Source organism: Anolis carolinensis, unplaced genomic scaffold (assembly GCF_035594765.1).
Source record: "Anolis carolinensis isolate JA03-04 unplaced genomic scaffold, rAnoCar3.1.pri scaffold_15, whole genome shotgun sequence".
Classification (NCBI taxonomy): Eukaryota; Metazoa; Chordata; class Lepidosauria; order Squamata; family Dactyloidae; genus Anolis; species Anolis carolinensis.
Window position 1 is genome coordinate 13,721,119 of NW_026943826.1, and position 16,766 is coordinate 13,737,884.

General features: G+C 46.5%; 1 protein-coding gene across 2 annotated transcripts in view; it reads left to right on the top strand.

Annotated features, from left to right (window-relative positions):
- Positions 1 to 16,766, top strand: part of nphp4 (nephrocystin 4) — a 231,594-nt gene that overhangs the window by 129,420 nt on the left and 85,408 nt on the right. For both annotated transcript variants that reach the window (XM_062965716.1, XM_062965719.1), the window contains 2 exons: positions 9,596 to 9,948; positions 10,511 to 10,643. The gene's annotated coding sequence lies outside the window, so the exon portion shown is untranslated. The remainder of the gene's footprint in view (positions 1 to 9,595; positions 9,949 to 10,510; positions 10,644 to 16,766) is intronic.

Below are 16,766 nucleotides of genomic sequence, written 5' to 3' on the forward strand. Positions count from 1 at the left end.
TGGGAAACTTGAGCATTCTCCCCTGGAATATAGCACTGGATCTCGAGAGATGTCCCATTGCCTCCCCAGCAAACTACGAACCCCAGCATTTCATGTAATGATACCACAAAGAACATCAATGTTCTGGGAGAGGCCAAGCTTTTCATATGCTTCTGTGAAGGTGTTTAAAGTGGCTCGTAGGTTTTTCTCCATATGAGCACAACTACGTTATCATCAGCGTATCGGAGTTCTATAACAGAAGTTGTTGTGACCTTACTTTTGGCTTTCGGCCCGCAGAGGTTAAAAATCTTCTCTATTAGAGTCAATCTAATGGATTTAGGTTATGGTGAGGTTAAAGAGCTTGCCATCTGTCCCATGAGTGATTTCCACTCCACTGGGAAGCTTCCCATCAACAAGGTGCAGAACCATAGCTTTGAGGATACAATGGAGATGGATGTTCTCCTTTCCTCCAGCTTCAAACCTTTGCAAAATGGCCCCGGGTGCAACCTCAAAGCACTTGTTCTGGGCGTGAGGATAAAGAAAGGCCTGTTCCTTTATTTTTGCCTGCCCCACTTGTGGGATTCGTAGAGCTCCTTTCCCCAAACGTTCCCTAACAAGAGGATGATTGATGCATCACATTCCTATTTCCAATATTCTGCTCATTTCTCTTTCCTCCCTGCAAGCTCCTTCGTCCATCATCGCAGGCGAAAAAAGAGATTTCAGGAATCATTGTCGGATTCGAGGTCGCTTCCCTTCCTGATTAAAACATCCCAAATTAGAAATCACTCGACGAGGGGGCAAAAAAAAGCCCCCTCCTTGTTGCAAAGCAAGGCTTTGCTCGAGCCAACTCGGGAGGCTGAAGGTTGGCAACGTGGAAGAGGCCCGGGCCTCCTCCCTCCCGTCTGTTTAAGGCTGAGCCGTGTTTGAAAGTGACACTTGTTTAAGTGGGTCAGTCATGCTTGCGGTGCGCAGGACGCCGGCCGCATATTAAGCGTGCGGCGAGAGGCAGAGCGGTCGGCGGAGGGGAGGCTGGAAGCGCGGATCCGGAATGGGTTGTCATTACGGCGGGGAGCGGCACGAGGCAAAGGCCCCGCTGGGGGCTTAATGGGGACGGGGACGGCGGTTCTCAGAGGACGTTGTGTCCTGGATGTGATAGATTGATAGTGCCGTAGAATCATAGAGTTGGGAAGACACCGACCCTTTGTCATGTAGGAAAAGCACAATCAAAGCACCCCCAACAAATGGCCATATGGCCTCCAAAGATGGAGCCTCCACTGGACGCTCATATCTTGATACATGGCGCTCATGTCTCTTCTGAAGACTAAATAGACCCAGCTTCGTGAAGATGCTCCTCAGAGGGATTATTCACGGTCTCCAGATCTTGTAGGAGAAGCACAATCAAAGCACCCCCAATAAATGGCCATATGGCCTCCAAAGATGGAGCCTCCACTGGACGCTCATATCTTGATACATGACTCTCATGTCTGTTCTGAAGACTAAATAGACCCAGCTTCTTGAAGATGTTCTTCAGAGGGATTATTCATGGTCTCAAGATCTTGTAGGAGAAGCACAATCAAAGCACCCCCCAATAAATGGCCATCTGGCCTCCAAAGAAGGAGCCTCCACTGGACTCCCAGGCTTCATAATCCATGATTGAAGAGCTCTTCTTATGGTCAGGAAGTTCTTCCTAATGTTCAGGTGGGATCTCCTTTCCTGTCGTTTGAACCCATGGCTCCATGGAGACCTAGTCTCCTGGACAGAAGAAAACAAGCCTGCTCCCCCTTCCTTATGACGTCCTCTCACATCTTGATACATGGCTCTTCTCAACCTTCTCTTCTGAAGACTAAACAGACCCAGCTCATGAAGATGCTCCTCAGAGGCATCATTCGTGGTCACCCTTCTCTGGACACCTTCCAGTTTAGAGTCACTATCTCTCTTAAGTGGCTTTTGGACACAGGTTATTATTCCAGGTGAGAAGTTCTGACCAAAGCAGAAGAGAGGGGCACCAGGACTTCCCTTGATCTGGACACTAGACTCCTTTTGATGTATTGGAGCCTCCAGGATTCGCTCCCATCCATGTAACAACCAGAACAAACCCTTCTCAGCTTCCAAGATCAATCCTCTTAAACGCCCTTTAATCAATACTCCCCTCCCCCCCTTTTTTTTGAATCTCGTCAGGCTTTGAAGCCCCCTGTCAAACATTGATTTATGAAGGAAGCGATGGAAGAGCAAATGACAAGACAGAGCGCTACGAATCAACAAAGGCTTTTAGGAATATATCCAAATTTTGGGGAGAGGGCTTTTAATCCAACCTCCCCCCACCACTCAATGCATTATGCATCTGATCGGCAGCTTATTAGCCCAGCCCCTGTCATATTGCACTCCGCGCTCATAATTTACGAGTGACAAATTGCCAGGATCGGTAACCCCTTCCCAGAGGTTAAGGCAACGCCTTGGTTTGAAGGAGGTTTTCTCTGCAATTTGGGAGAAAGATCGATGGATCGCTAAAATGCCAAGGAAGTGGTTTTGCATCAGCCTAAACCAGGCATGGGGGCTGGATACAGCCCCCTGGGTACTTACCTCAGGCCCTCCTCATTTTCCCTGCCCTCTCAGCATAAAGACACAGAAAGGATGCAGAAAGGATGGCGGAGGAAGGCACACAGCTGCTGAGAGCTCTCTGAGAGCTCTCGGCCACCTCATGCCTTGTCCTCCTTCCGGTATAATGACGGTGCGAGTGGCCCCGTACTTATGCCGAGAGGACAATCCAAGGAAGGCACGGAGTGGCTGAGAGCACTCTCGGCTACTGCTTGTCTCGTCCTCCTCCCGGCATAATGCCGAGAGGACAGCCCGAAAACCATTGTGAGGATCGGGGAGGAGGATCGGGGCAGTCGCCACATGTCTTGCTTTCCTCCTGGCAACCCCATCCTTATACTGTGGAAGGACCCGGCCACTTCCGGTCCCACCCTCTCACAGGCCCTCTTCCTACCAGGCCCATCCCACCACCCAGCGTGTGTCCGGCCACCCTCCCTCCCGGCCCACCCCTCTCAGTCGGGCCCACAATGTGGCCCCAAGGCAAAAAAAAAAGTTTACCCATGCCAGGCCTAAACCCTTCAAAGCCCGGATCAACATGGAGTGTGAGAAGGTACTCCTTGCCAACATTGAGCTTCAAGCATGAGCTCTGAATCCAGGACGACACCCCAAACTGAGATCTGTGAGACCATCGAGCATAGGTGACCAACCTATACCCCAATCGGCCTCAAAACCAACCAGGAGGATCTCTGTCATGTCAGGATTGAGCCTCAACTTATTAGCCCTCGTCAAGTCTACCACAACTGCCGGACAGTTGTGGTCCACGATTTGGGGGCTCCCTTGGATTTCGGTTGGAAGGAGTAGTAGAGCTGGGTGTCATCTGCGTATAGATGGCACAGAAATCCAAACTCCTGATTGCCTCATCCAGCAGCTTCATATAGATATTAAACAACACCTATCCACCTGTGTCCTTGAAACCAAATAAATAAGTAAATAAAAACAACGAGCAGGTGGTGGCAAGGAAAGGTGTTTTTGCCTCTTCCAGGATCCGTTGTGCAACCGAACTGCCAATCGATCGGCCTTTCTGTCAGAACAACAGACATTTCCCTGCGGAAAAGAGGAAAGAAGGGATAGAAACAGAAACGAATCCTCTGCGGGTATGTCTCTCCCTTCCCCTCCGTCGCGAGACTCCGCACTGCCATTTGGACGGCGCCGTTGTTTGTTTTCTCATCCGAGGAGAGAACGCAAGATCGAGCCCAATCCGCCGGAGCTTAACGGCGTTCGCTCGGCTTGTACACACAGCAGCCCTTTATTCCTGACGCTCTTTCGGGGCGGTAATTGCGTCTCATTTGACGGCGACGGCTTTGGCGGCGTTTGCTTATGGCAAACATTCCCCCGACCCCCTCGGATTCGGGCCGTTGTTGGTCTTTCTCGCAATTAACTGTTTACATGGATGGGAAGAATACAAATCCAACTGCAACCACTTCACCCCACAAAAAAACAGCGAGAGTGATTTGAGATTTGGCCAGAATATCTATCTCTCTGCGTAATATGTATATTTGTATGTGGATGGTGATGTATATTTGTGGCCGATTTCCTCTAGGTTCCCACTTTGAGAGACCACTGTGACCCCCATCAATGATGGATCTGGACTAAACTTGGCACACAGACATCCCATGACCCCCTTTACATCCTGGTGCAGCTTGGAGGAGAATGGATGATGGGATTTGCAGTACCTTCACCCGATTCGACACCCACAGACCACTGCAACACCCACAAATGACGGACCTCGACCAAAACCGGGACACGGACATCCCATGACCCACTTTACGTCTTGGTGCAGCTTGGGGAGGATAGACCACGGATGATGGGATTTGCAGTACCTTCACCCAATTCGACTCCCACAGACACCCCATGAACCCCTTTACGTCCTGGTGAGGTTTGGGGCAGGATGGAACAGGGACGATGGGATTGACAGTACCTTCACTCACATCCAGAGAGTACTGAAAACCCCATCAGTCATGGATTTGTACCCATTTCTAATGGGTCCATTTATAACCTCCAAAAACAAACAATGCCTTTTCCAAATAACAATTTGCAATGCGTCGTAGGAGATTTCCTACGGATATGGAAGAAAACTCTCAACTGCCGCTCTTCTGAACGGGTGGAAAAAAGTTCCCCAAAAGCATGGTTTCCCTTCTGTTTTCAAATTAAAAATCAATTTTTACGGGGGAAAAAGAATTCAGTGCGTGCGGCTGAGGCGCTGTGCTTGACTTTAAACGCGTTGCAACAGCAAAATCAATTGCGTTTTCACTACCAATAAAAGTGAGGCCTCCCCCCAAAGATGCTGTCAGAGCTGTTGGAGCGTTTGAAGACTAAATCGCAGAGTCGGAAAACCACCAGGAACTACTTTAGATTTCGGAGAAAGAACCAAAAAGACATACATGTGTTTATTCGTTTTTGGAGCCTAAGCCCCAAAAGCAGTGGATTTTTTTTTAACCGAAACACCATCAGTATTTCAAGTGAGATATTGGAGGGTATGTGTACCACGTTTGGCCCAGATCAAGCCACCTTGATCAAGCCACATACTTTCCCCCAAACCGCACCGGATCGTAAAGTGGGTCATGGGGGTGGTCTGTGTGCCATGTTTGTCCCATATCCATGTCTTATGGGGTTTGCAGGAGTCTCTGAATGTGAGTGAAGGTACTGCAAACCCCATCATCCATGGTCCATCCTCCTTCAAACTTTACTAGGATGTAAAGTGGGTCATGGGGATCTGTGTGCCAGGTTTGGTTCAGGCCGCAGAGCTCAGGCGGTGCAGTATTTTGATGTCGGTGTTGACTCTTGTGGAGAGGTGGTTACTTCAGTAGTGAAAATGGGCAACATTTAGCTGTATTGCCAGCACGACAGAGGGATCGGTTGGTGCCTTTTGCTGTAGAGTTGCACTTAATTTTCAGTGAGAGGCCAAGGTGTTTAAAGTGGCTTATAGTTTTTTCTCTGAATGAGCACATATTACGTTACCGTCAGCATATCGGAGTTCTATAACAGAAGTCATTGTAAACTTAATTTTCGGCCGGGCTGTGGTGCAGCTGGCTAGTAACCAGCTGCAATAAATCACTACTGACCGAGAAGTCATGAGTTCAAAGCCCGAGTCGGGTTAAGCCCCCGACCATTAAATAGCTCGGCTTGCTGTTGACCTAAAAGATGGTTGCATCTGTCAAGTAGGGAAATTTAGGTACACTTTATGCAGGAGGCTAATTTAACTAATTTACAACATCATAAAACTGCCAGCAAAACACAAGGAAAGGAATGAGGAAGTACAGCCACTAGTGGACGGTGAAGCAACAGCTCCCCCTGTGACTGGAATCATGAAGCTGGAAAAATGTTAAATGCCTCTGTGTCTGTCTATACTGTATGTTGTTTGTCTGTTGGCATTGAATGTTTTCCATTGAAATCCGCCCTGAGTCCCCTTTGGGGTGAGAAAGAAGGGCGGAATATAAATACTGTAAATAAATAAATAAATAAATTTCATCCTGCTGGCGTTAAAGAGCTACTCTATCAGAGTCAATCTAATGGATTTAGGCCCACATTCTTTCCATTGGGAAACTTGGGCACTCTCCGCCGGAATGTACTACTGGATCTCGAGTGATGTCCAAGTGCCTATCTAGCAAACTACGAATCCCAGCATTTCATAGGATGCTGCTGCTGCTGCTGCAAAAAAAAATCAATATTACAATCTTGCAGGCATTTCCGATGCCTTCTTTCTTCCTTCCCAAACGAGGACTCGGTGAATGTCATTCCATCTTGAAAACCAGATATCTCATTTCTCAGAAGACTGGAGGAAAGGTATGTAATGGAGCAAGACAGAGGCATGTTTTCTTGTTCCCTGCCATGGAGCCCATCTGTATTTGCAACGGCGTTTCCGCAGGAGGAAGCGATTCCTCAAAGGCAGGGTCCCAACTGGAAGGTGGTAATGAATCATTGTCTGCAAACGAGCTGCACCTAAGTAATGAAGTATTGTCTCTCTGCCTGGAAACGAGGCGGGCGCCTCATGTTCCTCATTGTCTCCGAAAACAGCTGCAGGGAAGAGAGAGCCACCCTTCAAATGCAAAACGTTGACAAGGCGGGAAAGAAGACACGCAGAGCGATGGATACGTCCACAGAGCGTTCTCAGGAGGTGGACGGACTCCTTTCTCAAGGACCTCAGACTCATCATTTCAGAAAACTCAGCTTGGAGGTATTAAGCGAAAGAGTTCAGAGCCAATATTTCTTGGAAAAACATTTCCTTTCCACCACTCACAGAGATTCTTTGCCTTCTCCTCAACCAAATTTAGGCCAATTCTACGTGACACGAATGGTTGGGAGGCACCAACAGGATTCCAGCCCATTGGGATCCGTTGTTTGAGGGTGACCCAACGCGATGGCAAATTCCGTTGATTCAGAACATCCAGACTTTGGACATTTCCCCTGGCAGTTGTTAACAAATGTCACGTATGCAACATGCAAAACACGTTGGCGCCGTAATTGATGCTCAAGAGGAGGAAGAAGAATGACAGGTCCCATCAAGAGGACTTACACCCGCATCCTGACTGGACCAGCTTTTCGACCAATCAAGAGAAGGAGCAGGTGTTTTGAATAGCTGTCAAAGTGGATAAAATGGTCTGTATCTTCATGCATGCTTCGTATAGGTTCTTTTGATTGCAGACTCTGTACTGACATCCTTTTTGCCTGAAAAAAGATAAACCTCTGTTCATTTTGCCTTAAAAAAAGAGAGAGAGAGAGAGAGGACTTGCGCTTTTGGAACGATTTCTAGAGCGACAACCCACCTGTCCAAAGACCGATTTATTGGTCACCAGATGCCTCTCCTCGTGGGCGACCTTGCTGGAAGAGGCCAATTAGTGCTCACTAATCACTTGTTTCTCAAACATGCTTACCTCCTGACTCTAAACACTCCTGACGACGTTGCTCCTTCTTGGTGGGTTTCTGCCATTTTGCTACCTCCGAACAGGCAGATTCACATACAAATAAATTAGCTAACGAAGAAAGTCACTTGTTGGTAGGGCTTCTGACATTGTTGGCTGAGTGGCAGAATATTTCAAGCATCCTCAGCTGGGGATCATCCAACGAAATCAGAAAATCGTGAGCTTCTTTGTTTGCTAACTTCTCTGCATTCTTCACGAAGATGCTGAAGGCCTTGTATAATGACTCACTTTTGTGATACTTCAGGATCTTCTCTGTTTGCTTCCAGATCCTCGTCTTTTTCTGATTTCTTGACTCCGGTCTCCATTTTTATTTATGACCATGTCAATGTCTACAATGCATGGAAGGACCCCTCCAGTCCTCAAAGAGTTGGGCCAACTTCCATTGGGCATGAAAAGAAACCCAGGAATCTCTTGAGTGGGAGGGAAATGCGTCTTCTCCCGCTTCCCAAGAACATAATTGGGCCTGACATGTAATTAGGCAGAGGCTTGCCAAATTGGCACGCGTGTCATTGCCACGCAACTAATGGGCCTGAACATTGTAATGGGAAACGTACAGTTTCTCATCACAGTCTGTTGAAGAAAAAAATAAGCTTCTGCCGTTCCAAACAAAGAAAGGACTCCCTTCCTCCCCGGGCGTCAAAGTCTATTTCTTCCCCTCTCTAATTCATTCAAGAGAAGGATGAGGAGCTGGGAGGCAAGGTGCCGGCTTGTTGAACAAGGAGAGGAGACTTCGTACCACTCGGTTGAGTTTATAAAGAGTCTTTTTATTAAGCGGGAAAGGGTTGAAGGCAGATGTTACTCACATGGCGCAGCATCCTAGATCTAGCTTGAACGGTGGGGCCCAGAATTGGACACAGTGTGGTTCCAAGTAAAGAGGTCTGGACAAAGCAGATCAAGACACAAGACTCCTTTTTGATGCAGACCAAAATCCCTTTGGCTTTTTCAGATGCTGCATCACTCTCTTGGCTCATGTTCAGTTTGTCGTCCACAAAGACTCCAAGATCTTTTTCACATAGACTGTTATCGATCCAGGCATCATCCTGGTTTCCCATCCAAGAACTAACCAGGGTCATTCTTGCTCAGCTTTCAAGATCAGGCTGAATCTGGTGCCTCGAGCAAGTCGCAGGGAGCCAAATATGCAGGTGGCAAAAAGTGGAAGATAACCATGGCTTTTAAATGCAGCTTTAGTCGAGGCAAGGGGAGCAGCTGGAAGTACGATTCTGTGAGTCCCATTTTTCTTCGAGCCGTCTCAGCCTGCAAAAAAAGGCAAGCGTTCCTATCCATCAACGGCGGAATCGCAGACCCCTCCGGTTGGGTTTTGGAAGGAAAAAAAATATATGCCCAATCTGATTTCTCTGATAAAAGGCAGTGTTATGAAGGCAGAGGGAGGTTCGGCAAAGGCAGCTTGGAGCATCTGTTTTGTCTTCTCCCTGGCAGCGAGCGAGAGAGATAGGCCGCTAATAAATTAGCAGATAGTTACCAACCTCAGCGGGTGAGAGACTGGGCAAGAAAATTAACTCGGCTTTTCTGCGGCTGGGGCTATCTCCGGGATCAGCCACAAAGTGCGAACCAGGCAGGGAGGCGGAAAGGCAAAGGAACGGGGATAATTGAAAAATCACACGCAGTTTATGGGGTGGGACACACAAACACACACACACACAGGCAAACACATGGATAGGGTCTGGTTGTCTATGCCTTGCATGAGCATCAATCCTGAGACGTGAATGAGGTGTTGAAGGAAATGGAAGGGAAATGGGTAAACTTTTTTAGCTTTAGCACAGCTGAAGCTAAAAGCTAAATCACCAGAAGTAATAAAATATATCAACTGAAAGGTGGCCAGGTTGAAGCCCGGTCGGGGTGAGCACTCGACCGTCAAGCCCAGCTCACTATTTACCTAAGCAGTTCGAAAACAGCTTAGAGCTGTAAGTAGAGAAATTAGGTACCGCTAGTCCTTATAATTTGGATCAAATTCTTTAAATTCGTACTTGTGAGTACAGATTCAGCAAATTTGATCCGAATTACGAGGACTAACGGAAAAAATGCACAACTCTAAGAGATAACACTATGTAATGAGTATTGAAACGTTTATTTCCTTGATCGCACAGGCCTAGTATTTTCTGTTGGCCGTGGGAGTCCAATGTGCCAAACGTGGTCCTGATCTGCCATCGGTCTCTGGAAGGGGACTCAACAAGCATGTGCAGCACGACGTGCCAGAAATGTATTCTCGCCCTCCCCCCTTCGCAATCGTTTTTTGAAGGCCCGGGAAGCGTGTGAATGAACGTCAGCCTGAACTCCTCGGCCTCAAAGACATCAGCTCGGAGTCTCTGACAAGTTGAAGGCCGGTATTTTGCCCGGAATATCTGATCGGCTGTCACCGGGTGACCGGGGCCAAGCGAATATATTCAAAGGCACGTTTGACAAGCTGCAAAAAAGAAAAGAGAGCGACAGAAAGGAGAAGGTCAGTTGGAATCAATGAAAAAAGTTTTGGGGTAAGGGATGTATTTTGGTGTGAGTTTATAGTGCTAGTCACAGATCACTCATAGACAGATAGATAGATAGATAGATAGATAGATAGATAGATAGATTCTGAAAGTTGGAAAAGACCCCAAGGATCATCCAGACCAACCTTAGATAGATGGATAGCTAGATAGATAGAGATGGAAGAGACCCCAAGGACCATCCAGTCCAACCTTAGATAGATGGATAGCTATATAGAGATGGAAGAGATCCCAAGGATTGTCCAGTCCAACCCTTATGAGATAGATAGATGATAGATAGATAGATAGATAGATAGATAGATAGATAGATAGATAGGGAGATAGATAGATAGGAAGACAGATAGTTCCTAGAATTGGAAGAGACCCCAAGGACCATACGGTCCAACCTGAGATAGATAGATGGATGGCTAGATAGATAGAGATGGCAGAGACCCCAAGGACCACTGCCAAATCGTGCCAAAATGTATGCATTTGAGGTGGAAGGTTTTCAGTACCAAGACTTTCTTCCACGTCCTTCCCCAGGTATCCTTCATCTCACCCGCTGTTGCGGCAGAAAAAGAAAGAAAGACGGGACTGAAATAAAATACCTTTATTGGATTTCCGAGAACATTTGTCTCAATTCTCTGCGGAGCTGACGATCGAGAATATCCAGAAGGTATGGAAATGGGAGAAGGATGCTTATTGTTTGGCCTGTGGATATGTATAAAACAAATGCGCCGTGCCGGGGCGTTTGATCTTGTTAGGAGAGTTCTGCTCAGCTTTCCTTCCCCTCAAATCGCCTCCTTTTCTAACTTTTCTTTAAAAATACCTTCCTAATTGGAAAAAAGGAGGCGAGAAGAAGATATTTGCTTGTTTCGCTTGTGTTAAAGGAGGATTGTTTTGCAGCTTTAAAGTTAGGTGAATCTCGGTGTTGTTGTTGTTATACAGTAGAGTCTCACTTACCCAAGACTCGCTTATCCAAGGTTCTGGATTATCCAAGGCATTTTTGTAGTCAATGTTTTCAATATATCGTGATATTTTGGTGCTAAATTCTTAAATACAGTAATTACAACGTAACATTACTGCATATTGAACTACTTTTTCTGTCAAATTTGTTGTATAACATGATGTTTTGGTGCTTAATTTGTAAAATCATAACCTAATTTGATGTTTAATAGGCTTTTCCTTAATCCCTCCTTATTATCCAAGATATTCGCTTATCCAAGCTTCTGCTGGCCCGTTTAGCTTGAATAAGTGAGACTCTATTGTATTTTTATTATTATTATTATTATTATTATTATTATTATTATTATTATTATTATTATATTATGACATAGCAAACAAGATAGATATGCTGGATTATTATTATTATTATTATTATTATTATTATTATTATTATTATTTTATTATGACACAGCAAACAAGATAGATATGCTGGATTTCATATCACAAAATCACAAGTCGAACACTTCCCAAGTGTCTAGGACTGTGTGATGTATTTTCGGATGATGTGTGCAGATCCCAGCAGGGTGGCCTTTTGCAGCTGGCAGATCGTGATTTTGTCAATGTCTATTGTTTCCAAATGCCGGCTGAGATCTTTTGGCACGGCACCCAGTGGGACCACCTGCACTGGTTTCTGCCAGAGTCTTTCAAGTTCAATCTTGAGGTCCTGAGAGCGGCTGAGTTTTTCCTGTTGTTTTTCGTCAATGCGACTGTCACCTGGGATGCCGACATCAATGATCCAAACCTTTTTCTTTTCCACAACTGTGATGTCTGGTGTGTTGTGTTCCAGAACTTTGTCAGTCTGGATTCGGAAGTCCCACAGTATCTTTGCGTGCTCATTTTCCAATACTTTTGCAGGTTTGTGATCCCACCAGTTCTTTGCTGCTGGGAGGTGGTCCTTGAGGCATAAGTTCCAATGAATCATTTGGGCCACATAGTTGTGCCTCTGTTTGTAGTCGGTCTGTGCGATTTTCTTACAGCAGCTGAGGATATGATCCATGGTTTCGTCAGTTTCCTTGCACAGTCTGCATTTTGGGTCATCAGCTGATTTTTCGATCTTGGCCTGAATGGCCTTTGTCCTGATGTCTTGCTCCTGGGCTGCAAGGATCAGGCCTTCTGTCTCCTTCTTCAGGGTCCCATTCGTGAGCCAGAGCCAGGTCTTTTATTATTATTATTATTATTATTATTATTATTATTATTATTATTATTAATTGCCTTTGTGCTGATGTCTTGCTCCTGGGCTGCAAGGATCAGGCCTTCTGTCTCCTTCTTCAGGGTCCCATTCGTGAGCCAGAGCCAGGTCTTCTCCTTGTCAGCTTTTCCTTCAATTTTGTCAAGGAACTTTCCATGCAGTGTTTTGTTGTGCCAGCTGTCAGCTCTAGTTTGTAGTGCAGTTTTCTTGTACTGGTTTTATTATTATTATTATTATTATTATTATTATTATTATTATTATTATTATTATTATTATGGCTAGGCAGCCCGGAAAATTCACAGCAACCCAGTGATTTTGGCCCTGAAAACCTTAGACAACACGTAGAACTGTTAATATTTGCCTTAAAAAAAGACAATGTTTTCGACAACTTAGAAAGGCATCCAAGTCTAGAGCAGAGGCTTTGGAAGGTGGAGAAGAGCTAAGGAAGGAAGGAAGGAAGGAAGGAAAAGGAAAGAAAGGAAGGAAAGAAGAAAGAAATGTCTTGCATCCCGTGGAGTTAGAACAGAAACCCGCTCCGTTCTTGTGTTTGCATTTCAACCCGAGAGATGCAATGAGAGAGAAGCGGGCCTGGGAGGCCTCCATAGAAGAGAATATATAGAGTTATCCTCCCTGATGACGGGATAATTCTCTCTTAACGCTGGCTCATTCCACCTTTCTCTTTACCTTCCCTCCCTGCTTTCACTCCCACCCTGCGCTTCAGCGGCCCGCTGCCAAATAAATAGTGGCAGTTTTATAGAAAAGTACGTTTTAAATAATTTAGGAACCGAGGTAAGTCATCTCGGCGGCATAATTGAAAAAACGGGGATACGACGTCGATAAATTCCCGGCTTTTTCGGCGAGCGGCGAGCGGCTTTAAAGAGATAATCTCTTCCATTTTTGCAGAAAGGTAAAAACAGCAGGGAATGAGAGGGTGGGTTGTGTGAATATGCTCAGGACTCACAATACGGGTTAGGGCGAGATTTAATACAGGTAGGAAATAATATGGAATGGAGTCCACATTTTCCTAAATTCTATTCCCTACTCATATAGTTCTGACTAAAACCCGGTGCATGTCTCCCATGTTAAATGATGGAAGCCACACTCCTTTCGGGATCCTTTCCTATGCCTTTCTTAATCCCCGGGACCTGAATAATTTAGGGGTCTCCCTTTGATGGAATATGGTTTCCGGCCTATATTTAGGACTCTTGTCTCGGAGTGATGGAGATCAGGGCCATTAAAACCTTCTATGAGTAATGATATAGCGAGAAGGAGCGAGACCGATCGGGACGCGCAGCACAGATAGCGCATTAGGGCCGTCATCAATTTTAATGATTAAGTCCAAAATTGCGAGGCTATTAAAGTCGTATTTCAAGCAGATTTCTTTTCCTTCTTTCCTCCCTCCTCCTCCTTCCTTCTCTTCCCCACCCTCTCTTCCTTTCTTAGGTCCTTCCATCCTTCCTTCCTTCCATCTATCCGTCCATTCTTCCATTCTTCTTGCCATCATTCCTTCCTTCCATCCACCCGCCCTTCCATCCGTCCATCCTTCCTGCCTTCCATCCTTCCTTCCATCCGACAGTCCTTCCATCCTTCCTTCCATCGATCCATCGATCCATTCATCCTTCCTTCTACCCATCCATCCGTCCTTCCATCCTTCCTTCCATCTATCCGTCCATTCTTCCATTATTCTTTCCATCCTTTCTTCCTTCCATCCGTCCATCCTTCCTTCCTTCCAGTCATCCTTTCATCCACCTGTCCTTCCTTCCATCCTTCCTTCCATCCTTCTGCCCTTCCATCCGTCCATCCTTCCTTCCATCAATCCTTTCATCAACTTGTCCTTCCATCCGTCCTTCCATCCATCCATCCAACTTTCCTCTCCTTCCATTCCTTCCTGTGTGTTTACCACGTATCACAAAAGGCAAAGACAGTCAGGGAGGGAAAAGCTTTGTGTGCCTTTCCCCAAAAACCAAAACAACCTTCCCCTGGTTATTACGCAACCTGCTCATCTGGGCCTTTTTTGCTTAAGCCTGAAAACTGCTGATTTCTGCTCCGCGACATTTTCTTGCTACATCAGATTTGGGCAGCTGGGGAAATAAAGTGCCGTTGTATAAACAACCGACTAAATCCCGCTGAGGATTCCCCTGGCTGACGTTCATGCAAACAGGAGCGGGATGATTGAGGAGAGAGAGAGAGAGAGAGATAGAACGGAAAGGCCCAGGAGGAGAAGCTGTTTTCCAAACACTGGCATAGAAAGGATCATTTGCTTTGCTGGCTTTGCTCGGAAGCAAAGGCCAGATTCCCCAGATTCCCGCTGTTGTCGAATACAGGCCCTCCCAAAAAAGATGTAGTTTTCCAAGGGCAACAACCAAAATGCAACAGAGCAGTGCCCTTCCTCTTACACGGTCTCCCAATCCCCACCAGACCCTTGGAATGGATGGAGTTCTTTTGCGGTGATTCGGGATGTCGAATCCCGCAGCATTCTCCACTTTGCACCTTTCACGGACCGAATGAGAACGCAGCAACCCATGCCAAGCAGTAAATACAGATGCACCTGCCTTCCTTCCCCTTTCGCTTCCCATGCCGTGGCGGCTGGAAATCAAAGGCGGAGACGGATGGTAATGAAAAGCAATAGAGTCGGAGGAAAATGGCAGGAAGACGGAAGAGTCCTGAAAGCAAAGCAGAGCGCTGGGGGAAACAAGAGTCTAAACACAATCCGTCATGACGGGAGGAGAGCCGGCGAAGCTAATAAAGCAAAGGGAAGTAATTACCCCCGCCGCACCCTTGAACTATGGGCCTGCCGTGCCATATTTCCTGGAAGGGCACCACTATCCATATTGTGTTTCTCAAGCTCCATCGTTGATGTCGTTGGGAGGATACGGGGTGCTTTGTAAGATCCGCTTTCTCCTCCACCATCCATTTGTTCTTGGTGTCTCTCGACCTCTTCTGTCATCGACTGGAATTATATCAAATTAAGGCCATAATTATGAGGGTACTGCCTGGCAAGCATGATGCTCACCAAAACTAAGAACCAAAGTTCCAGATGAAAGACTCACCAGGAAGCAAAGACAAAGGACAGAGGTTCTCAATGCATTCTTGGCCAAGAATGGATGCATGTGGACTCCTACCCAAAAGGACAAGAAGTTGTCCAGAATGTTAGGCCGCGCATTTAAAGTTCAGACTAAAGCCCAAGGCAGGCTCATTGCAGGTGTAGGAAGGAACCACCTTCTGCTTGTCACTTAACATACTGGGCTACATCATAATTTGTGCCGTTCCTATTTGCTCGTGCCTCTAAAACCCCGGCTTGTTCTGCAGAGGGAAATTGATCAGCTCTAATCTGAAGCTATGAAATTGTATTTCCGACTTAATAGGCTACAAATGTTCTAGATGAATAGTTTCAATTGCACCAAGCGCCAGAGGAAGGAGAGGAACACTGGCGCTTTGAGCCGCGACTGACATTCTCCTCGTCCAAATTGCAAAACTCCACATTACCTGCTCCCTTCCCCCCCGCCGCTCCTCACGCTGAATCAGAACTGATAACGCTTTTGGGAAGGATCCTCCATTTTGTTCCCCTCTGTGCGCCGAGACCTTGCCGTATCACTCAATTCCTGACCTTCATTTGCACCTTTTAGCATCGCCAACCAAGGCTTAACATGTCAAAAAAGCTGGCAAATTCAGGGGAGGAAATAGTGCCGAAATGCTGGTTAAGAGCAAGTCTTTCTGCCTTTGCTCGCAATTGCCTTTCCATCAACAGCAAAATTTCATGACTGAACATGGTTGGAGACACAACCTCATGTGCTTTCAGGATTTATCATGCTGTTGTCTCACAATAATGCCACATAGATCATCATTCTATGATGTAATGGGAGCCCATTTACCCAATACCACGAAATGGAACTATGGGGGGAAACATAAGGAAAACGTGACCTCCGTAAAGGAAAAACCACAGATACTCGGGGATGGAAAGGCATGGATCCTCGGGGATGGAAAGGCGAGGATACTCAGGGATGAAAAGGTACGGATACTCAGGGATGGAAAGATGTGGATTCTTGGGGATGGAAAGGCATGAATACTCAGGGATGGAAAGGTGTGGATATCCAGGGATGAAAAGGTACGGATACTCAGGGATGGAAAAGCGTGAATACTCAGGGATGGAAAGGTGTGGATATCCAGGGATGAAAAGATACGGATACTCAGGGATGAAAAGGTGTGGATATCCAGGGATGAAAAGGTACAGATACTCAGGGATGGCAAGGCATGAATACCCGGGGATGGAAAGGCATGAAAGAATAGCCCAACCAAGCAAGTTTGGATGAGTAAGTCCATTGCAAAGAAGCGCCGTGGGTGTGCAACGGCTTCCCGGGAGACTACAACTTGTTTCCTCCCCTTTGCAACACGGCAATCTGTGCCCACCGGATCCAGACAGAGCATTCCCTTTCATCTCTTTGAAATCTACCTTCCGGCGCCTGGCAACATGTCAGCCTCCACTCGTCTCCATCTCTCGCTGACTCGGCTTTGCACTCCGCGGAGGCCCCGGCGTCAAGGCTGTTGCCCAAACGAGAGCTGACTGTTGCCTTTCTAGTCAATTTCCCTCACAAGCGCTCCATGTGT